This window comes from Emydura macquarii, unplaced genomic scaffold (genome assembly GCF_026122565.2).
Source record: "Emydura macquarii macquarii isolate MOO-44397 ecotype Brisbane River unplaced genomic scaffold, CSIRO-AGI_Emac_v2 contig_719, whole genome shotgun sequence".
NCBI lineage: Eukaryota > Metazoa > Chordata > Testudines > Chelidae > Emydura > Emydura macquarii.
The window spans coordinates 2,278,499-2,301,587 of NW_027130856.1; the positions used below are offsets into that span (position 1 = coordinate 2,278,499).

The window sequence follows — 23,089 nt, forward strand, 5'->3', positions numbered from 1 at the left end:
CTTTATCCAAGTCAAGCTTCAAAAATGAAGGATGGGAATGTAAAATTCAAACGGACATTAAATTTACTTGAGCTGAGAGGAAGGGTGAGTGGAAGACGGTATGAGAGAGTCCCCCTTCTCCCCACCAACTGCTCTAATTGCATTGTCCTAACTTAGTGACATGCAAAAAACAAAACAGTACAAATGGTGAAAAGTAAACACCCTTGCATTATTAGCAATACCACAAGTTGACATTTATTTATTTATATTGACACACACACACACACACACACACACACACACACAAAATATGTTTTATCCTAACAATGTCTTTAGCATACATGGAGAACAGCAAGATCTGAAGTGAGTTTAATGGATAATTACTAATCATTTCCCCTATCATCCATTTTGTTCCACCAATAAATCCTATTTCTCCCCTCTCCATCTCCTTTCACTCCTGTCTGTACTTCCATCCATGTTATCGCCATACCTGAACCTCCTTCTCTAATCTAGGACACTAGGCCCTCATCCTCTCTTTAAAATCCATCAAGATCCACCTGTTCTGCACAGCCCATAAACCTCTAACCTTTTAAATGATTACATTAAATCAGAGGGACAGAGGGAGAGGTGGTAAATCTGACTGAATTTTCCTCTGAACACCCAGTGCATTTTCTATTGTTTGTCTATTTAGAATGTCATCGTCTGTTTGGTGCAGCACTGAGAAGACTGTTGGTGCTTAGCAAATAGTAACAAAGCAATAGGTACTGAATATGTACTAAATCTTGGCATTGGGTTAAAACCTTATCCCTTTGAAGTCCAGTTCCATGCCAGGATGCTCCTGGTTTATGGAGAGTTCCCAGTCCATCAGGGACCTGTTCAGATGCTAGTGTGGTCTGAGTCCAATGCCTCCTGGTGCAGAGTATGAGCTCTATAGCATTGGTAACTGGAGTCCTCTAGAGAATCAGAGTTTATCACCTTTGCCACAACCTTGGATGGGAACATCACAGGATCCCCTCTTTTCCATCCACTATTCTCAAAACTGCAGATTGCTCTAGGTTATGCTAGCTGGCTATAGTACTGAGGGGCCAGGATAGCAGCCAGAGTGCAACACTCTTTCTCCCAGCCACACCTACACACCACCTCTTGCAGGGGAAGGGAGGCATAGGAACCACCTGTGCAGGCTGTACACAATTGGGAATCCCCAGGTATCAGATTAAACCACTTTTTGACAACTTTGTAGTTCCCAGAGCAGTGCAAATCACCAGTGCAGGGGCCAAGGATGTAGCCAAATGGCTTACTGGCATTCGGGGGTTAACAGCAAAACTTCATTGAGAACAAGATTGGACTCAAGAAAGCTAGAACACAAGGTGGAAATGTACACTGCTTCCCCTCTTCTTCCAAATGAATTTGGAATGGCAGCAAATCAGTGAACACCAGATAGACTCAAACCAGCATGAACAACTCAGCAAACACATAGGGTCAGATTTTATCTGTTGTAGACTGGCGTAGCTTCAAAGTCCAGAGAGCTACAGCGATTTACACCAGCTTAGAATTTAGCCCATAATGTTATAAAACGTGATTTTTAATGACAATGAAACATTGCAGTTAGATTCAGCTGACTTAACATTTTTCATTTACTCTCTAAGGGACAAATTCAGAGGCGATGTATCAGGGTGTGCAAGTTACACCTCACTCAGTAAATGTAAAGGAAATCCAAGTACCCTGCGTCTCTGCTCTTTGCACCATGGTCAGTCATTTACACCTGTGCAAAGTAGGTGAAGATGCTGTTATAGCAGTGGTAACCTTTTATACCGACTTTGTGTAGGGGTAATTGGCTGCACAGGGTGCACATCAGGGGAGAATTAGGCCCAATATACCAAATTCTGCCCTGATTTACTGGTTGAAATGACACCAGCGTAACTATACAGAAAGCAGCTACTCCAGATGTATATCAGCATAGCAAAGCAGAATCTGCAGTATTGCCAACTAAGTATTCAAAAATAGTAAGTTGAACCTCAAATCATGAAATCTGGTTAGAAATAATTTTTTAAATATAATTTTAGTTTCTTTTTATTTGCATTCTGGTTTTTTGATTCACATTTTCAAACTTTTCTCTGCAACTGCAACTTAGGGTGAAATCCTGGCCCCTCTGAAATGAATAGGAATTTGGATTTCACCTTACCTTATCTTTCCCTTCTTCAGTGAAAGATGAGAGTCAAAGAAAGTAACTTTATTCCAGGGGTTGGGTAACCTAAATATCGTAGGAGCTTGAAGGTTTATGTTATACTAGTTTAGACACCCTCTTGATTTTGGCCATAAGAGCCCAATCCTGTTCCCAGTGATGTTAATAGCAAAATTCTCATTTACTTCAAAGGGAACAAGGTTGGTTCCTAGCTCTTTGTTCTTTCAGAATTACAGCAATATTTAATATATGGTGGCATTAATTTAAAAAGTTTTAAAAGTGTTAGGCTATTTCATATTTTTAGTAGTTATCTTGAGTCTTTTGGACATTTAGTTTTAGCAGGATTATCAAATTATCTCCATTCTGTAGCAAGGGCCTGATCCCCTATTCTTTGCTTACCCAAAACACCCATTGACTTGGGTTTCATGTGGTCCAAGATTGGGCTGTACCTGATTCTCTGAGCTGATTAAGCTCTCCCATGTTTGCAGTTTTATTCATGAAATATGCTCCCAAACATGCCTAGATAAGATCACCAGATCTATTGTTGACATCTACAATGTTTTAATTTTCCTTAAAGTTATTCAGAGAGTTTGTATGGTAATATTTCACAGCTGGTAAAGGATACAACTCATGGATGAAAAACAATAAGCAACATGTCTTATACATCTGGTGAGCTGTTATTACTTTAGTCTCAATTCACAGGAAATGAACAATCATTTAGTACTGACAGGTACATACTGAAACTTACTAGCTTTCTTTTAAACCTTAAAAATAATGTCCTACAGAAGTTTAGCATTAATCTTAAAGGAGACTGGTTATTTTTGCCAGGATTATAGTGATATCTTGTGAAAGCTTTTGGCGGAGAAAGGCGGGGTGGGGGAGTGGGGAAGGAATGAGAAATCGTTGCCAGAGAGGCTGAAAACCTAAGGGGGGGGGGGGGGGGGAGAGAATTCAAAGCACTTTCTGCTCTCAGAGATACCTAACTTAAAGGTCCCTTGTGAGTTGGATGTTAGGCATGTCTGACAATCATTGGGGTATTACCAAAATTACTTTCTTAATGGACTGGTGGACTTGAACACAAAAGTGATGGTGTAGGCAGCCAATGCCTCACAGAATCAGAGCTCTAAAGTTTGTAAGTTCCTTGAAATAAAGAGGGTTACAAATATATAAAGGGGGTGATTAATTGATTTAGAACAAGGTGAAAATGTTTGGAAAATGTTTACTGAAAGAAACCTCCCTTTGTAAAGTGCTTTGAAATCTACTGATGCTGTATAAGAGCTAAGTATTATTATTATTACTGTGGTTTTCTGCTGACTAATTCTGGCCTCTCCAATGTAGATTTTTCAATGGTTGTCTCTGAAGAGGTACGGAATAGGTGTCTGTGGAAGAAGGAAAAATCCTGGACAACATTTTTGCAGATATGATCAGTGATTTTTTGGGTCTTCCTTGAGACATCTTAAAGGGGCCTGACTTTCAGATGGTGAGCGGGTGTTCAGCGCTTTCATTTTCCACCAAATTCAGTATTTCCAAACAAGATGACTCACAGTGGCAATCATTTAAATGGGGTCTGGAATCTAGCACGTAACTGCTCAGAGTATAATCTTAGCATTAGCATCCTATCCCCTCGGTGAGCAAGTAACAGAAGGTGGGTGGATTCAGATATCTTAGTTCCCCTAGCTACTGAAATTCTGAATCAGAGTGATTGATGAACAGCACATAACTAGTTACGGTTATTTATTGCTCCTTCCCAGAGCTCCTGGGGTGACCTACATAAGAACGGCCACACTAAGTCAGACCAATAGTCCATCTCGCCCAGTATTATGTCTTCCAACTGTGGCCAATGCCAGGTGCTTCGGAGGGAATGAACAGAACAGATAACCATCAAGTGATCCATCCCATCGCCTATTCCCAGTTTCTGGCAAGCAGCAATCCCAGCCCATCCTGGCTAATAGCCATAGATGGACTAGCTTATTCTGTCCCCCCTTTTGGTACCTAACACCACTCAGTCAATCTGCAAAGCAGTATTTTAACAGCTCATACCCCCAGCCTAACAGTGATGCAGCTATTTCCCCCACCTGTAATCTGGCAGGGAAGATCAGGGCTGACCTAATAAATACATAAATAAAACAGACCATCTTATCTCCCAGCAGTACTCTGCTATGATGCTTTCTCACTCTTGAGACAGGCCCAGTAGGCATTGTCCCCAAACTTTTTCAGGTTCTCCCATCAGGCTTGACAAACTCTCTCTTAGGGAGTCATCCATAACCATGGGCTTGACTCCAAGCTAACCCCTCTGTGTAAGTTGCCGTTGGAATAAAAGCCCTGTGACATGGCCATGGCTGGCCTGGGTCAGCTGACTCAGGCTCACAGGGCTCAGACTACAGGGCTAAAAATTGCTGTGTGGGTGTTTGGGCTCAGGCTAGCACCGAACTCTGGGGACCCTCCCCCACTCACAGGGTGCCAGAGCTCAGGTTCTAGCCCGAGCCCAAACATCTACACAGCAATTTTACAGCCCTGAAGCCTGAGCCTGCCACAGGTGTTTAACTGCCATGTAGATGTACTATCTCTGATAGGGTGGGGGTCCTGCTCCTGTCTCTTTTCAAGCAACAAATCCCTTGGAGACCTTCTTTTGGCCAAACATCTCATGGTTTATTTCAATGTGTTCTCCCTACCACCTGGACAAACTCATGCAGCTCTGTATTTACAACGTCATGCAATTCTGAGCTCTCTTGGCAAAGGAGGGCGAAGACAGTATCTTCCCCATAAGAGAGCTTTCCTGACACTGGAAAAACCTGCCCCACCCTGAGCGCTTCTTTCCTGTGCCTTTTCTGCCTCTCAGGTAATGGACTAAACTAATTGGCCTTTGGCACTCTCCTCAGCCCATCCTACCCCACCAGTAAGGCACAACTCTTCCTAATCAGGACTACTCTAGAGCAACTTGTTGGTTCAGGGACCAAAGCACTGCATCAGTGGCTGTTTCTCACCACTCTGTCACAGCCTGTGAAAAGGACAATGCTGGATGTATGCAATCCCTTAACCAAATGGTGTAGAAATTAGTTAAATACTTTTCTTGCTGCTAGGACTAGCTTCTACTTTACACTTTTTGAAGGATAAGAGGTGAGGCCACACCACTCCTTGAATACATTCGTTTTAGGTGGAATGAAACTTGAAAGATACAGCTAAGAAAGCCAATTTTACCATTCACCCTCCATCTTTGTGTGTCCCATCTGTTCTTAAAACTATTTCAATCAGACTTTATAAAACCTATTCCCCCTCATTTTTTTTTTATTTTGTGCTAGGAGGGATACAAGTTGGCATGCACCCTAAACCATGCTCTCATTCTCTTTTCAGGGAGAATTTAGTGGCTATTCAAAGGAGTCATTGACTTTGAGCAAACCAAACCAAAGTCTCGCAGGTAACTACAAGACTGGACTACTTGCAGGGGATTTTTACTGCCCTCAGAGGAATGCAGTTAACTTCAGCTCATCTCTAGTCTGAATTGGTGCTTTTTTGAAGTAGGTCTTCTTGGTGTGAACAGGAATACTACAAGGTATTTATTATAATTGGCTTCATTTAGTGTATTAGCATTTATACTTTCTTTGTAGAAATCCCCAAATTAGACAGAGAGGTATCAGCTAGCACTACTTTAGTTAACATTATGTCAACATTTCCTATAAATGTGTTTTTCTAGGGTTTATAACTAGACTGTAAAAATGTGCTCAGCACTGTAACTTGGCATAGAAGAGTTGAGCCTGGGAGTGAATTTTTCACAATTAAACATAAAGTCAGTTCAGCTGTTTCCAACCAGTATCCAGATAATAAAATGGAAATAAGTTGATTTAAAGATGCATTTTCCTTCAGCATAATTCAAAGCAAGCTTTTATTTAAAGTAAATTCCTTCAAGGCATTATTCCATTAACATGGTCTAATTGCACTTGGTAATTTTGAACAAGTGATGAGTGAGCTACTTCATGTTGGGAAATGGTGACTGCATCTTCAGATACTAGTTTACATTCATCTCTTTGCTATACATAGGAAAATGCTTTTTATATATTGTAGATGGGACTGGTAGTGACATTTAATATTAAGATTGGCCAACACTTCCTGTTATAAGCAATTGAAAGTCTTGTAACTTAATCAAACTTTAACTATGCAGGCTGAAATTTTACATGCCAGGTGACTGCCTTAAGCTGCAGTATTTTGAACAATTTCAGCCAAAATGGTTCAGTGGTTTCCAAAAACAAGGTTAGGAAAAAATGTCGCTTTGCCCATGTTAAAATTCTGGTGACCTTTAATTGCAAACCTCTAGGCTCCCCTGTCCCTCCAGGCTTTTGAGCAAGGCCCTGAAATTTGGCAGGCGTGTGGCCTGTGTGTCAGGGATGAATGCGCCTTTTGCCATCCTAGTGAAAATTTGGCCAAATCTGGCCAATTTATAAGCTTTGAAAAATTTCAGTTCACACCTACTTAGGCTATGTACACACTGACCGCAGCAAATTCACCGCCATCAGATCAATCTATCCAGACCAAGTGAGTGGAAGTGAAGACCCATTCAATCAATCCGGAAATTGATTCAATTAAACCACCTCCTCAAAAGGCGTAGCGTTGCGTCGACGGGAACACATTTCTTGTCAGCCCAGCACAGTGGAGACAGGGTGCTAAAGGGAAGTTACGAAGTCAATGGGAGTTACGCAAGCTACTCTGTATAGCTTGCGTAACTCCCATCGACTGCTGCCGAATTTCCGGGTAAGTGTAGACTAGGCTTTAGTAGGATTTGATATTAGCAGCAGAAACCTCCAGATTCTGTCCTTACTGTGCATGCTCACCTCTTTCTGTGCTACACAGACTATGCATGCGCCATCCCCACAGAATGGCTGAGTATGCTCCATCATCTTACAGCTCCTGTGTTTCACAGAACAGGATTGAGCATGCTCCAATCCAGGGATGCAGGGTTGAAGACAGGCTTCCCCTGAAATGGCTGCTCTGAGCCAGACATGCTCAGGACACTAGAACTGAAAGCAGGAAGCCTTTCCTCTCCTATGCTCTCAATGATCCTCTGCTGGCACCAGACAGCAGGAAGCTGTCTGATTCAAATGTGGAGGGGACAAAAGTCAAACCAGAAGGAGACAGACTGGATGAGAAGCCTGGGGAGGGAGACTAGAAGAAGGGATGAAACAGGGACTAGATAGGCTAGGAGACTGGGGTGAGACGCCTGAGAAGTGGCGACTTGGACAACAAGGAGAATGGGAAAAGTAGCCAGGGATTGGGCAGAAGGGGTCCTGCTTGAGAGAAATGGGCAGAAGAATCCATACCCAGTAGATCACAGCCATCTCCAAAGTCTGGAATGGAACCGAGGATTCAGAGTCTCAGCATTCCCATTCTATCAGCAAAGTGTGGGTCTCGTCTCTCTCTAGCACTGGGCCACACAGAGGGTGAAAACATACTATTGATATTTATTACTCCATTAGCTCCCATGGCAGAGGTCTGGGTGGTGGATCTAAAGGCTCCACCCCGATAAACCATGTGTGTGTCAATATGATGCTACATGATGGGAAAAAAAACAGAAATTTTATTTGCTTTTTAAAAAAAAACCTAGGAAATCTGTGGCTCACACACACCCACTCCACCTCACTATGTTAAAAGAACATGAAAGTTTCAAACCCAAGCACTCAGAAGTTAAGTTGCCTGTGCATCCTTAATGTGGTCTCCTTGTGTATATGCATTTTGATACAATCTAATTTTAGGATCACATACTATTTTTTTCATAGCCCCAGCTCCTTGCCCCAGTCTGCACCCTCCATTACTCCTTGCCCCAGTTCTCCCTCCCCTAGCCCCTCAGTTCCTTCTTTGAACTCAGTGTTTCTCCCTCAGTCAACTGACTCCCAGCCCCTATTTCCCTTCATTGGCTTCCAGTCTCCCTGCCTAACCAATCCCAGTTTCTCCCTCCAACCCTAGTCCCAGTCCCACAAGGATCCTTGTCCTAATCTACTCCTTTCCTTTTGCCTGGTTTGGCTTTTCATAATCATTGTTTAAGGCTAAAAATGGACCCCTGAGATAGTCCACTCTGCCCTCCTGCATAGGCCATAGGACTCATGTATTTTCTTCCCTCTGCATTCAACTCAGATGGCTTCCTCCTTCATGTTTCTTGGGCACTAGCATGGGGTGTCATTGGGAACACAGGAGAGAGGGGCTCCCAGTTCCAGTGCCTATCCCCACCCTGCTCCAGAGCAAGCTTTACAAGGGAAGTCCAGCTTTACCCCATAGCCATGGATGGCCAAGCTCAGTTGCTCTGCTCAGCACTAGTAGCTGTGAGAGGCTCAACTTGCTTGACTGAACAACCTTACTAGTATTCTTTTAATGTGGGTTGTGTATGAAAAGCGTATCATGCTCATCTGTTTCACACAGCCTCACTGAAATCAGTCTGCATGCTCAGTGCACAATCAGTGGCTGTTCATTTAAATTTCCACAAGTGTGTGCCTATCTTTCCAGGTGCATGCACATTGAAAGCTGCAGGAAGTATTGCAGATAAACCAGTAACAAATTACAAACTTTCCTCACCCACTTAAGTGGAATGAACAAATGCCTCGCACATCCTCTCTAGGCCATCCCTTTTCTCAAAAGCATGAAAATAGAAGCCTTGCAGGGTGACCAGCAGATCACACTGGCCTCTGTTATCCAGTGAAGCAAGTTTCAGGGCCAAGGGCTCTTTACCATAAAACACTAACAGCAGCCCCCTTCATATGAAACCTGGAGCACTGTCAGCTCAAATGTCTGTTACTGGAGTTCACACATATGCCATGGTGTCATTCTTCGAAAGACAAATCCCCACAGCAGATAAAACACAGAAAGGAAGTCTGACTGAGTTTGAGTTCATTCCTGAAACACTGACTCCTCACCCCAGTAGTTAATTTGGAGCATCATGGAGATCGTGCTTCGCTCAAGCTGATCTGGGTAGAGAGTCAAGTTCTGAAATGGACTGGATTCAAAGAAAAGACAGAAAAATTATCAATTAGGATAAGTCACAGCATGCATTAAAGGGGCTATTAAATATTTGAATATAGTTTATGGCTTTGAAGGTGGTTTTCCAAAACCACAATAAGGCTGGAGGCTTCCTGTTTTTGGTATTTTCACATTCTTGTTTGACTGATCACAGAGGATCCACCAGCAGCCAAGTAGTGTGTGCAAAAGCCATTTTTTCTGAATTGCCCCTAGTGACAAGAGCCTTGCTCCCATGGACTTTCCTATAGAGCTATCCCTACCTCCTGGAGATTCTCCTCAGAGCCGATTGGGAATTTGTTGTCAAGGATTTTTTTCTCTCACTCACTCACACACACACACTTTTTTCAGAATTGAAGTTTTCTAAGAGAAAGTTTTGCACTCCCTAAAAAAAATAAAAATAAAATTGGTTTTCCATTGAATCAGTCATTTTCCCCCACCTCCATTGGCCATCCTGGACAGCTCTTGTCAATTTCACTTTCAACTTGCAGAAGATAATACAGTTAAGACTGACCTTCCATTATTCCTCAATATCACAGTGATCTGAGAAGTGCTGTGTACAGTATCAGGTTGGTGAGATACTTTGGGGTCCAGTGTGGTGGCTTAAGGTTAGTATGGCAGCCTCTACTTTGAGTTTCCTTGCCATAGACATCCCTGGTTCAGACTATCCCTCTGAACTTTGGAGAAGTTCAAAGCTGGATGGTAATGTTGAGGCATGGTCCTGTATCTAGAACAGACAGGCTAAATCCAAGATCCAACATCTCTAAACTTGGGAGAAGCTACGTTTTGAACTTCATGCATCTCCCCACTCCTTCCTATAGTTCCACAGTTCCCAACTTCCAGGGTCTACAGATGGCTGATTAGTCACATGGTGTAGGGTCTCAAACTCCCTTCCAGCTGCCATATCATGTTAAAGAAGCTAAAATTACAGCAAGTATTTTCTTAATGTCACTTTTCCATGTAAGCAATTGCTGTAATTGACACAAGGTTATTATTCAGTCACCAGTGCAAGTGGAGGTGGTCCATTCAGCCATGAATAGGAGGGGAGATCACTGCAATTGCAATGGGAGTGTAGATGACCACAAGACATTTTCCTTATTAATACAATGGTCCCCATTAGGAAAAAATGTAAGTGACCCTGGTTGGCCACAATCAGAAAAACCATGGGAGGGGGGCAGGGGAGAAAAGAGACTTGAGAAAAATCCTGTTCAGTGTTCAGCTGTCAGTTGGAAATACCACGTGTCCCAATTCAACACTGCCCAGCTATTTAAGTTGTTGTTTTAATAATCAAATATATAAAAGTAATGCTGCTTTGATCAAGAGTCTGTCAACATTTCCACTATGAACTTTATTAGAGATTTAGAAGTTGGCTGCAAGAAATTCCCTATATTCTGAAACTTCAGAGCAAAGCCTGTGCCAGCCACCAATTAAAAGATCCAGGAGAGTAAAAACACACATTGAGTTTACTGGGTGTAAATATGACTTTTGCTTAAAAGCTGGCAGCTTTTTTTGAAAAGTAAAATTCTATATACTTTCAGAATGTAGATTAAGCCTTTCCTGCAATCTATAGGAAGTGGGGAAGGAGCCAAAATTGAGTTTAAGACAGGTGCTTGAAATGGCTGAAAAACTTTCCAAGTTTATCTGTTTGTTGTGTGGCTTTTGAGATTGCAAAACTCTTTTCTGCAAAAGGTTGAGGGTGCCAAAATGCTCACAGGTTAGTTTGTGATCTCTATTTCCTGCTTGATATGTCAACAGTTTTGCAATGTCATGCAACTTGAAATTTCACCTGAACGTATCATAGGAGCAAACTTTGCTCACTTTGGCTTGGAGAGGAGGAATGGCAGGATAAATCAACAGTCACGTACACAGTAACAATAGATACACAAACCAGGTCAGGTGGGGATGGAAGTAGACAGGGACACATGCATGCTGGTTCCAACTGCAAAAAATGATATTGGTAGCTGTTGCACACCTTACTCCAAGGGCCAGCCAGGGTGGCAGTGCAAATTGAGGTGCCTGCAGCCACAAGAGGGGAAAATAGCTACCAGATTTATGCTGAATAGGAGCATGGTGTGAGTGCCCAGATAAAAGCAGTTCTGTATTACTCTGGGGTTGTTTGTCTTGGCATGGCTGGGTGCCAGACAACCAGGAATACTGGCTCCCCTATGGGAGACACAAGCCCATCTCGCTTTTGCTCAGCCAGAAGCAGATGTCCTACAGTGGGCAGTGCAGATGACTGAAGTACCAGGGGGAGGAGCCAATCAAATCAACTATGTCCTGTGTCATCAACAGCCAGACTCCTCCTCTTGCCCTCATAGTCCCACCATTGCAAGCTCCTTCTCTCCTGCAGTCCCATAGGTATGTCCCAAGAAGGACACGGTCAGCTCAGTAACCTAGTTACATGTCTTGAGGAGTCTGAGGGTAAGCTTTCCCCCTCTCTATTTAGTTCAAGCTATGGCAGCCCAAGTCTCATTTAACAATTTGTCACAGTGCGCTCTACTTACCACTGGGTGGTGCCCCATCTTCCAGCAATTCTGGAGATTAGCTCTGTCTGATTCAATATCCTTTTTCTTCTCTTCATCTGTGTTATAACATCTCCTTCCACGCACGCAGTTGCAGTTCGGCTGCTTTGTCACTTGGCCTTCCAGCCATGTCACACTGTGATTTCCCCTTCCAGGGGAGTCTTCCAAGTCTCTTTGCACAAGCAGTGTCAGGCAATCCTCAGGCCCACTGTCCTGACTCTGTCACTCTCACAATGACTCAGGCAGTCTTCCTATTCGTTGCCCCTAGCAATACTACTCTGCAGTGAATAGTAGGGGTCACAACCAAGATGTGGGCAGTCAGATCTAGTGTCGGAGCAGGAGTCGGGAGTCAGGCACCAGGAGGTCAGAGTCCAAGACAGGCTAGTGAGCAGATGAGAATCAGGTATCAGGAGACAGGGAGGGTCAGGTTACCAGGAAGTCAGAGTTCAAGACAAACCCAAGGGTGAACCAAGAGTCAGGCATCAGGAGGCAGGCAGAATCAGGTTACCAGGAGATTAGGGTCAGGTGTCAGGTTACAGACAGCAACTGAATAGCAAAGTCAAGGACAAACCAGGGTCAGAAGCCAGAGTCTAGTGTCTGGAGCAAAGATAGGCAGGCAGTCTGTGGTGTGGCTCAGGCAGCTCCCCTTCATGGCTTCCTGGTTTAAGTACTGATCCCAGCCATCAGTGGGCTCTGAGGTGTCACACTTAGGTCCTGCGGGGTGGTACTTCCTGCTGATCCCAGCCTCACAGGCTCTTCCCATGGGAACCCAGCCTCAGCCTCCCATGGTGATGCAGAGGCATCAGTAGCCCAAAACCCCTCTGGTTCCAGCTCTGCAGGTTCGAACAGTGGAGGAACCCAGGCCTGCTCTCTACTCTGAGCCAGAGCCCTACAGTAATCAATTCACTTCACTAACCCTATTGCTCTCTGTGGACTATCTCCTACCATGCTTCTTTAAGCTTCTCATTCATAAACCTTATTAGTCAGACCCCTCTCTCTTAAGCCTATGCAGTAAACCCTTCTACATGGTTTCCTATAGCCTCTTTCTTCTCCCTTACTTAAGGGGGAGATTAGGAGGTGGTAGGGAGGAAGCCTGCTTATTAACACTTTTGCCAGTCTGCTGGCTTTATAAAAACACAGCCACTTCCTTCACAGGTGAGCTTCCTTCTAATTAGCACCCGGCACACAACCCAAATCTCTGCCGTTTGCAGCTTAATTGGCTGATTGGCTCTGAAAGAGTGGAATTAGGCCAGTCTCACACACTCACATCACCACACCCTCTAGCCCACAGCAGGATGATTGTCCCTATGTATGAAGGTGACCTGTTGACAATAAGACACAGCACACACACTTTAGAAAATAGACTTCCCCCAAAATAGACACCCAGGCACATTTTAAGCACTACTGGACTCCAGCCATCCTTGGGGTTCCCCCAGCAGAGACCCTGATGCAAAATCCCCAGCAATGGAAAGTTCAGCTGTAGGGTGGTCACAGTGGTGCAAGATGCCTACAACACCTACCGTGCTGGAGGGTTCAGAACTAGCTAGTGTAGCTCAAAGTGGGCAGAGCTGGCCAGAGAAGAGATGTGGCCAAGGCCCCTAGCATATTTGCTGCTTCAGTGCATCCTGTGAACAAACTCCCCAAGAGGACCCCTGATGGGAGTCAAAGCTGCCTCCCTTGGTGGAACAACTGTATCTGGTAGCAGTGGCAAAGCCACTCCCCCCACCCCCTAGTGTGAATGTCATTGTTTGTGCAGCAATCCCTGCTTTCACTGCTAGAACCATTAGGAAGGAATCAAGCTCTCTTTAAGTACTTCTTCCCTCACCAGACAGCCTTCTCAGGCAATATGTTTGAGACAAGTCTTAGCTGCTTCCAGCTGAGTTCTCTAGACTCACAATACAGAGTAGTGCTTTGTGATGAGGCGAAAATATACCACACTAAGGAGACAAGGGTGCAAGAACAGCTCTGGGCCCAGGAAGCCCCTCACCCACAAGCCTGTTGTGCATGCTCCAGTTGGAGGAGGGGCTTAAAAGGAGGCATTGCAGCACAGCCAGGTGGCTAATCGCGGGGAATGGACCCGTGGTCACTGCTACAGAAGGACTACCCCAAAAAGGTGCATCATGCTGCAGTCCCTTTCCTGGTGAAACAGAGATTCCCTCACTCACAAAGGCCTGTTGGCTGGGCTGCAAAGGATGCCTAGAACTTTCTATACACCTCCAGGAGGCATAGAGTGGTAGGAAAGGATTCTGGGGAGAGTGTTAGCTGGATTGCAGGTGTCGAACACCCACCCTATGGTACTCAGGAGGGCCCCTGGGTCAATACCTGGTGGAGTGCACAGGGCCAGGTACCCTTACTTCTACCACCACAGAATCTAACCCCTAAGAAGGGCTGCTGACACAGACTTACTGCTGGGAAGGGGACCAGCCTCTTGACATGTAGTGGAGAACATGGGCATAATAGCCCAGCCTTGTTGAAGGACACAAAGGAGGCCCACAGAAAAGTGGAGAAAGGGGAAAAAACCAAAAGGGGAGGGGACCATGGAGGTGGAGAAACTACTGAAGTGGATGGTGGAACCAGCAACAACAGGTGACCCAGAGCAGCAGCAAGAGAGCCCGTTCTTGCAATTAATGGCTACACAACAGAAGCAGCCAGCAGCTGCAGTACTTGCTCCAGGAGCTGACCTCCCAACACCAACCCCTGGTCCAGCAGATGGCAGTGCTTCTACAATTCCAGGGGACTGTTGCAACCCCAGAATGAAGGCCCTCAGGTGAGGTGGGGAGTCATGACACCAGGAATGCTGGTCAAGCTGACAAAGATAGACCCAGAGAACGACCTGGAGGCCTTCTTGCTGACATTTGAGCATATGGGCATTGTGGAGGCATGGCTCCTGGACCACATATTTGACGGGGCCAGCCGAGGCGGCCTACAGGACACTAGATCTCATTGATGTCAGAGACAACAACAAGGCCAAGGTGGCCATTTTGGACATCTCTCCAGAGATATATTGCCAGTACTTCTGTAGGGGAAGATACTACTGGAGGCCCCCAGGTAGTGGCCCAATGGCTCAAGGTTTACTGCTGACTACAGCTGGCCCTGGAGGGATAAACTGGAGCACAGGTGGCAGAAGATATTCTACTTGAGCAATTTATCCAGGTTCTCTTGGTCAGGGGACGGTAGTGGGAGTGGAGACACTGACCATGCATGCTGTCAGAGACAGTGAGCCTCATAGAAAACTACAGACAGCTGAAGGGGCACTGAAGGGGCACATGTACTCCCAGAACCCCAGAAGTGAGGACCCTGAGGCTAGCCCATTACTGAACATGGAAGGCTAAGTGCAGCAGAAGGAATGAGGCATAGGAGATCATCAGCTGGGGCAAGGTCCAAGTTTCTCCTGCAGCAGGGACTGAGGTCAAGCAAGAGCACCATGGGGAACAGCAGCCAAAGAAGTCAGGGAGGCATGGCAGTTAAGGGTCCCCCAGCTGTGGCACACCCAACGATGGCAGCTCCACCAGCAGACAATTGCTTAGAGTGTGGACAGTGCAGCCACTTCTGACATAACTGCCTCTCATCGGGTACATCCCTCACTGCCAATGCCCCCGTTTGCAGTCTGCACACAGTCACTTCTTCTCTGCTTTTGCCTATGGCCCATCGCTCAGCTTCCGGAATCGCAACATCCTCTTTGCAACTCAGCCCTCTGTCTAGGTCACCATCTGTGTTTCCCCATTAGGGGGTGCATATCACAGGCCTATTGTCCAGCCACCTCCCTAGTGCCCTCCCACTACTCCATGTCCCAACCCAGGGACCCTGTGGATAGCAGCCTCCTACTACACCTCTTTAATTTCTCTCAATGCTACTACAACTCCCTGGGCTTCTTCCCCATAGTTCCAGCACCTTCTCTGCCCTCACCTTAGGGCCTTCAGCTGTCCATCTCAGCAGGCAGTAGCTCCCTCTTAATCTCCTGGTCCCTGCCAGAAGCTGCTCTGTCCAAGGTGTTTACAGTTCTCTCAGCCTTTCAGGGACACAGTCCCCTCTCCCTGAGCTCCCAGGAACAACTGACCCTGCACTGCACTGCAGCTCCTCTTTTATATGGGCCTTCTGAGCCCGGATTGTCTGCTCCCTGCAGCCATTCTCTGATTGCCTGCACCCCATGCAGTCTCTCTATGACTGCTTGGAGGGCTCCCCTCCCCTGCTTCCTCGGGGCAGGGCATGGTATGGTTAACCCTTTCTATGCCTGTGTGGAGTAGGCACCCCATCCCACTGCCCCTTCATGAACTGTAGCTGCAGGCATGTGTAGACAGCCACCCACAGAGCCCACAAACAGGCGCCAGCCAAGATGATATTTCTAGTGAGAGTCTATAGGTCTAAGTGATGGGCTTAATCAATTCCAGGTGCAATCAGATCCTCATGAGGTAAGGGATAGTTGAGGCCTACAGGACACCAACTGCCATAATCTTCTTACAGAATATCACAGACATGAATCCATACCCCACAAAGGAGATATAGCTGATGGTGGGGAACCACATCAAAACCCTCCGTATAGGTGTGGCAGCTTCACTCACGTACCCAGTGGTCTTAGGCTGTGTCTGGAAGTACTTTGGTGAGGTCTTGCAGTTGTCAGGGAGAGACCCAGTCACAGGGGATGACAATCTCTGAGACTTGGGGAGAGGCTGGGTCCATGAGGTTGACTGATACAGGAATGCAAGAAGATCTGAGTGAGGGGACTTCATGACTCAAGAAAGAGTCCCTGGGGGGCCCACAGGACCAGCAAATCCAAGATCCTATGGACACCAAAAGTCTGACCCAAATAAAGATTTCATAAGGGGACAGAAGGGAGATACCATCATGTGTTGGGCATATGAACAGCTGGCCACTGTCAATGGGGAGTTAATCAACCAATTGGAAAGTATCAAGGCATAGGCTGTCTGACCTAGCGGTCACAGCTGGGCTGGAGTCCACACAGCAGGGATAGTAGTCAGTGAGCAGGTGCTGGAAGAATCACTAGAACTAGGCTCAATAAGCAAGATTCAGGCTTAAAGTCAGGCCAGAGTCAGAGACCGGAGATCAGAGGCAGTACTAGGTTGGAATCAGGAGGCAGGAATCAGGTTGGAATCAGAGGCCAGAGATCAAGAGATGAGGTTAGGTCTGGAGTTGCAGCAGGCCTGAAGTCTGTGGTGTTGCACAGAGAACTTCCTGGGATACCTTTAACCTCCAGGGTTAAATAGAGTGGTTGGCCAATCAGAGGGCTGCAGGGTACTGTCACTCTGGCTTCTTTGGTCAGTACTTCCTGTGGCACTTATTCTCCATGGTGCTTCCTGGCTGTGGCTCTGCATGGCCTCCTGGTGGCACTGTGGGAACATCAGCCATCCCAGGTTCTAGTCCCCTCATCCTTATGCCAATGGAAGCTAGAACAATGGTCACACTTTGAGTTAAGGAGGAACAGTTTTACTGGCTGGTGCATGATCAGCAGATTAATGAAATACAGGCCTGACTTCTGGTATGTAGGCCTTTTTGGATGATTTTACTTTGGCTCAAGTACTCAGTATTATGAGGAGAAGGGAGAAGACCCTAGAGAGAGTAACCAGACAGTTCTTTTGGCCAGGCATCTACAAAGAGGTGAGGGATTACTATGCATTCGGCCCAGAGTGTCAGTTGACAGGACTCAAGAGTACTGCAGTGGCTCCCTTGGTACCGGTGCCAGTGGAAGACACCCCCTTTGAGAGAATTGGCATGGACTTGGTCAGACCATTGGAGAAGTGCACAAATGGTCACCTACATCTACTGGTGATTGTTGATTATGAAACATGGTACCCAGAGGCTATTCCATGTCACACAACCAACACAGTGGCTGTAGCAATGGATCTTATGAAGGTATTTGTGATGGCATTGTGATAGTAGGCATTCCCAAGAACATAGTGACAGACCAAGGAATGAACTTCACACACAACTTCTGAAGAAATTGTGTGAGCTACTGAAAAGCAAATCTCTGAGAACATCCATTTACCATCCACAGGATGGCTGGACTAGTCAAAGGCTTCAACAGAACCTGAAAGGGGATGTTGAAAGAGTTTGTGGCTGAGGATATTCACACTGAGACTGTTTATTACGACCACTCCTATTTATAGCATGTGAGTTTCCCCTGGCCTCAACAGGGTTCTCACCCTTAGAGTTGTTTTATGGGAGTATGATGAGGTATACAAGCCCCACACTGGAGAGCAAGGGGTAAAGGAACAGCTCTGGCAATTTCCCCACCTAGCCACACCAGGTCATGATGAGAACACAGGGCTGGAGCACAAGCTTGAGGTGGGGCTTAAAAGGAGAAGGAGAGCATCTCAGAAGAAGGCAGATGGAAGGGACCAGACTACTGCTTTGAGTTCTGGGAGGAAGTACTACCCAGGAGCTCATTGCCTGAATCCTGACAACACAGACCTGAGCATATCTACAAAGGAGAGGCAGGTGACTGATTGTGCAGGTCAGAGACTTTATTTGAGAGTCTTTGACTTATACTATGAGGGAAAGGATACTTGAGTAGGAAGTGGTCCATAGGGTTGGCTGCTTAATACCCCAAGGTACAGTGCATAGCTGCCCATTATTGGACCCTGGACCAGAGCTCCATGGAGAGGGTGAGCCCATGTTTCCCTACCCCCTCAAGGAAGACTTAATGACAACAGGAGCCTTCACCTCAGGGAAGAACCCAACTGAGAAAGTCCCTCACTCTTCAAGGGCCCAGACCCCAAAATCCCTGTGCTAAAGGGAAGGACCAGAAATCCATAGGGATGAGGCGCTAAAGGACAGGACTATATTTGCAATGGGGAGATGAACTGCCAGACCCCTACCTGACCAGTAGGTGGTCAACAAACTCTTGTTTGTTCACCTTCTATGAGAAGACAGCCTCAAGGGATTCTAGAACCCTGGGCACCATGGTACTACATTACATTCTCCAGCTATGCAAGAAGCTGAAGACAGTAGGAGCATTTGCAAAGGAAAACTTCTTAAAGGTCCAAGAGAGCCAAGAGCAAGTTTATAATATGGGTGCCTGCTCACACAAATTTCAAGCCAGTGACAAGGTGCTACTGTTGTTGCCTAGCTCAGAGTCAAAGTTAATGGCTAGGTGGCAAGGGCCCTTTGAGATGGTATACCAAATTGGAGTTGTGGATTATGAGGTCATACAGCCCAGGAAAAGAAGAGAGACACAGATTTACCATGTACATGTTCTGAAAACTTGGTGGGAGAGCAAGAGCTTATTCACAGAGCTGGGGCCCCAGGCTCTGTTGCCCCAAGATTTGGACCTGATTCTTTTAGGGGAAGGGCTCTGATAGCCCATTGGGACACAGATATGGCAGGTGGTCCAGTCTTTTTTCCTGTGTTTTCATCATGACCTGGACAAACCCAACTGATTTGTTGCTGCATCTTGTTGGGGCCTGGACAAAGGGTCCATGAGAGACATCAACCCCCACCCAGGAAGATATGGGATCAGTGCACTGGGAGCTGCAGTTAAACCACTGTGAGGAGTGTCATGGAGGGTGGCGGAGTCCCACGGTCTTGGTGCCCAAGGCAAATGGAATATGTGGTTTTGCATGAACTTTAGAAAAAATTAATGCTCTATCCATGCCTGAAATTGATGAGTGGTTGAAGGCCAGGAAGTATATCTCAGTCTTAAATCTGACCAAGGGTTACTGGTAGATCCCCTCAACAAGAGGGTCCCAAGAAAAAATGGCCTTTGCAACACCTTTTAGTGTGTACCAAGTCAAGACCATGCTTTTCGGCATCCAAGGAGCTGCAGCCACTTTCCAACAGCTAATGGACAAGGTCTTGCATCCATGTGACCAGTATGCAATGGCCTTCGTTGACAATATAGTCATTTATAGTTGTGATTGGGAAAGACAACTTGAGCATACTAGTAGTGTTTTACAGGCCCTGGAAGAAGCTGGCCTCCTAGTGAACCCAGCCAAATGTCGCTTAGGATTTCATGAGGTTATGTACTTGGGATACACCAGCAGGAGGGGCAAACTTTGACCTTCGAGTGGGACAGTCCAATCTTTGACTGACTGCCCTATACTGCCAACAAAGAAACAAGTTAGATGATTTCTGGGCCTAGCCAGTTGCTACAGGCAGTTCATAGGTGGCTTTGCCACAATAGCACACCAATCATTGACTTACTGGGTATTCTGGCTCCCAGAGGGTCACATAGAAAGCTGTCACAGGTCTCAGGCTGAGTGGAGAACCTGTCCTCTTCCACCTGGACTTCATACAACAGCTCATATTCCACACCGATGTTTCAGATGTGGGGCTAGGAGCCTATCCTACGACTTTGATAGGGCGGAATACCCAATACTCTATATTAGAAACAGTTGTCCCGAGAAATGGCCTACTCAGCTACCGAGAAAGAGACCTTGACACTGAAGTGGGCTGTAGAATTATTCTGTTTGGAAATCCATTTCTCTTGATAATTGATTCACGCACCTCTCTAGTGGCTAAATTCCATGAGGGACACCAAGCCCTAGATTAAGAGATGGTATTTAGCTTTTACAGCTTATGTCTTTCAAGTGGCTGATAGGCCTGGGATTCAACACCAGAATGCAGATTTCTTTTCCCAGGATGGGGGAATGTGAGGACATTGTGGTTGTGTGTGTGTGTGGTTGTGTTAACAGCAACTCTGGGCCCAGAAAGCTCCACATTGGCAGACCTATTGGGCATGCACCAGTTGGAGGAAGGGCTTAAAACAGGGCACTGCAACTGAGCCAGGTGGCTAGCACATGGGGAATATACGTGTGCTCACTGCTACAAAGGGACTGCCCCAGGTGGGTGCAACAGAAGGAGGCACGGAACAGGGACTTTCTCACCCACCGCATGCCACGGACTGGACTGTAAGGGATACCTAGAAGCTTCAGCATACTTCCAAGAAGGATAGAGTGGTAGGAAGGGACCCAAAGGAGAGCAGTAGCAGGATTGCAGATGATGAATGCCATCCCTACAGTACACAAAAGGGCCCCTCTGTCGAAAGCTGGTGGGGTCCAGGTGCCCTTACTCCCCCCTGCTCCTACTGCCATGGGCTCTAACCAGTAGGCAGGGCTTCCACTGAACTGTAATCATCAGGTGGAGGACATCCATACCAACAGTACAGTCTATTCAGCTAAATAATAATGGATTAAAAAAGTTATATAAATACAAACTACCAGGTACATTTTAACAGGCAAGGTCATAAATAGAATATCAAAGTGGAAATCATACATGTAGTTACAGTTAGCTGTCATACATAATAGACTGTGATGGCTCTGAAAAAGCCATTAAAAGGTCTGTTGAGTAAATATCTGGGCTACAAAGTGTAAATATATACATCTATATGCCACATCTCTCAGCATACTTTAAAATTTCTCTAAATACATAGACATAAGATCCATGGATCAGAGGAAGTGGAGAGTAAATATGAATTTAGACTTTTGTTTATAAAGAGACTTTTAAAATATTACTGTGACAAGAGTTAATTGAAGCACACAAAGGAGTGGATCCTGCAACCCCCATTCATGTGAATGTTCCCACTGATTTCCATTGAATTACTCATGACAGAAAGAATTGTACAACTGGACCAAAAACTATATTTAAATAGAAAGTGACTGATTCTAGCCTACTAAAGCAGAGCAAGGTTGTTCTCTGAACTGAGACCACCCCATTGTACAGCATCCTCTGAACAGGTTACGTGCACATGCCTACATTCTCTCTATCTTGTGTACGATGTGCGGCTGCTGCAAGATCTCTGGAAAAAGCTCCAATGTCTCTGCTAGAGCTGATCAGTTTTTTCCCCCCGCTCATGAAAGGCTTTAAAAAACAAGACAGCTTCATTACAAATTTAATGTTTCCACTTTTTAGCTAACAATTTCTTAATATGAAACAAGTTGTTTCGGGGGGGGTGTGTGTGTGTGGGGGGGGGCGCGGCAGGATATGCTGCAGGACAAGAGATTGTCCATGCTCAACCTCTCTCTGCCTTCACACCTTTGTATGGTCCTGATAGCTCTCCCATAGACCCTTCTCAGCACAGTTACAGCAGAGCCATTCAAGGGGCTCCCACAGTGCACTTACGCCACATGCAAAGGTAGTACTGTCTCATGCTTTATTGACTTTGCAACAGATTCCCTACTGGTTTCCAGTTTAATGGAACATGTAATGTGGGGAATGATTGGAACCAATGTTTTGAAAGGCAGAATTAAAAACAGTTATATGCATTTGCTCAGCAAATGCAGTGGGATCTAGAAATACATATTAGATGTGGCAATACAGTTATATAAACAAATCAAAACGCATGCAGCCAGTGTATTAATGAATCGTAATGATCTAGTAAGGTGCAATAAGCTGAAACTGAACATATAGTTCCTGATCAACCTATAGGCCCAAGACTAGCTCCACAGCAGTATGTAGGTGCCTCATTGCTTTTTTTAGACATCATTGGCATTGTCACACATACCCCTCAGCTGCTGCCTAACCCCATATATGTCTGTTTCCACTGGTGGGAATGTGCAAAGCTGACACCACCCCACAGCTAATGAGCTGCTCCAAGTACCATCCCACACCAAGGACCCAATCCCACAGGTGCTTTCAGGGCATGGCTACATGATCAGAGGTGGCTCTGTTCTAAGATACCCCATAGTTAATGGTGAGGGGCTTTTACCAACAAAGAAGGAGAGCTGGGCTTGAATCCCTACTCTGCCTGAGTTGGAGCAGAACCTTGAACAAAGGTTTCTCCCCTCCCAGGTGGGTGCCTGAACCACCCGGATAGTCTGTTCTCTGTCTCTCCTGTTGGACCTATTCCATTTTGTATAAGTAGTTAAATATTCAGTGGACCAGAGACAACTACAACCCTGTGGTTAGGGCGCTCATCTGGGGTGTAGGAGAGTCAGGGTCAAATCCCTGCAACACAAGTTTCTTATATTCTAGGTGAGCTAATGGAGGGGAGGGCCTCTGCTTTTTCCACAAGAAAGGGCATACACTAAATGTACACATCAGCCAGACCAGCCACTTAGCTTCAGGAGAAGAAAATCCTAGACCCCTTGAAGTCAATGGGAGTTTTGACATTGAAGTCACTGGCTTTCACTTTTAGGTCAGCAGTTCCTATTTGGCCAGAAATAGTAGTGACCAGAAATTATCATTTGCTTGTTATTTGGTGATCCATACGAAATGAGTTTGTACCACAATGTGATTCCCAGTGGACATGTGTCTGTATCACACAATACTGCACTTGGCATCCTCTTTAGCAGTCTCAGAAGAGGCCAGTGACTGAGGCCATGAGTCAGCAAAATATTTTAGCATATGCCTGTCTTTAAGCATATTAGTGCTCCCACTGACTTCAGTTTATACTGCCATTCCCTGTGCTGTATCTGTTCTTTGGAAAAAAAAAATAGAAGATTTCAATCAGTTTGACACC

The 23,089-nt window shown here is 45.7% G+C and overlaps 1 long non-coding RNA gene across 1 annotated transcript in view; it reads right to left on the reverse strand.

The window, feature by feature from the left end:
- Positions 1-12,665, reverse strand: part of LOC137149280 (uncharacterized) — a 30,180-nt gene extending 17,515 nt beyond the window's left edge. Inside the window, exon 1 of the long non-coding RNA XR_010918714.1 lies at positions 11,659-12,665. This is a non-coding gene — a long non-coding RNA (uncharacterized lncRNA). The remainder of the gene's footprint in view (positions 1-11,658) is intronic.
- Positions 12,666-23,089: the final 10,424 nt, after the last annotated feature.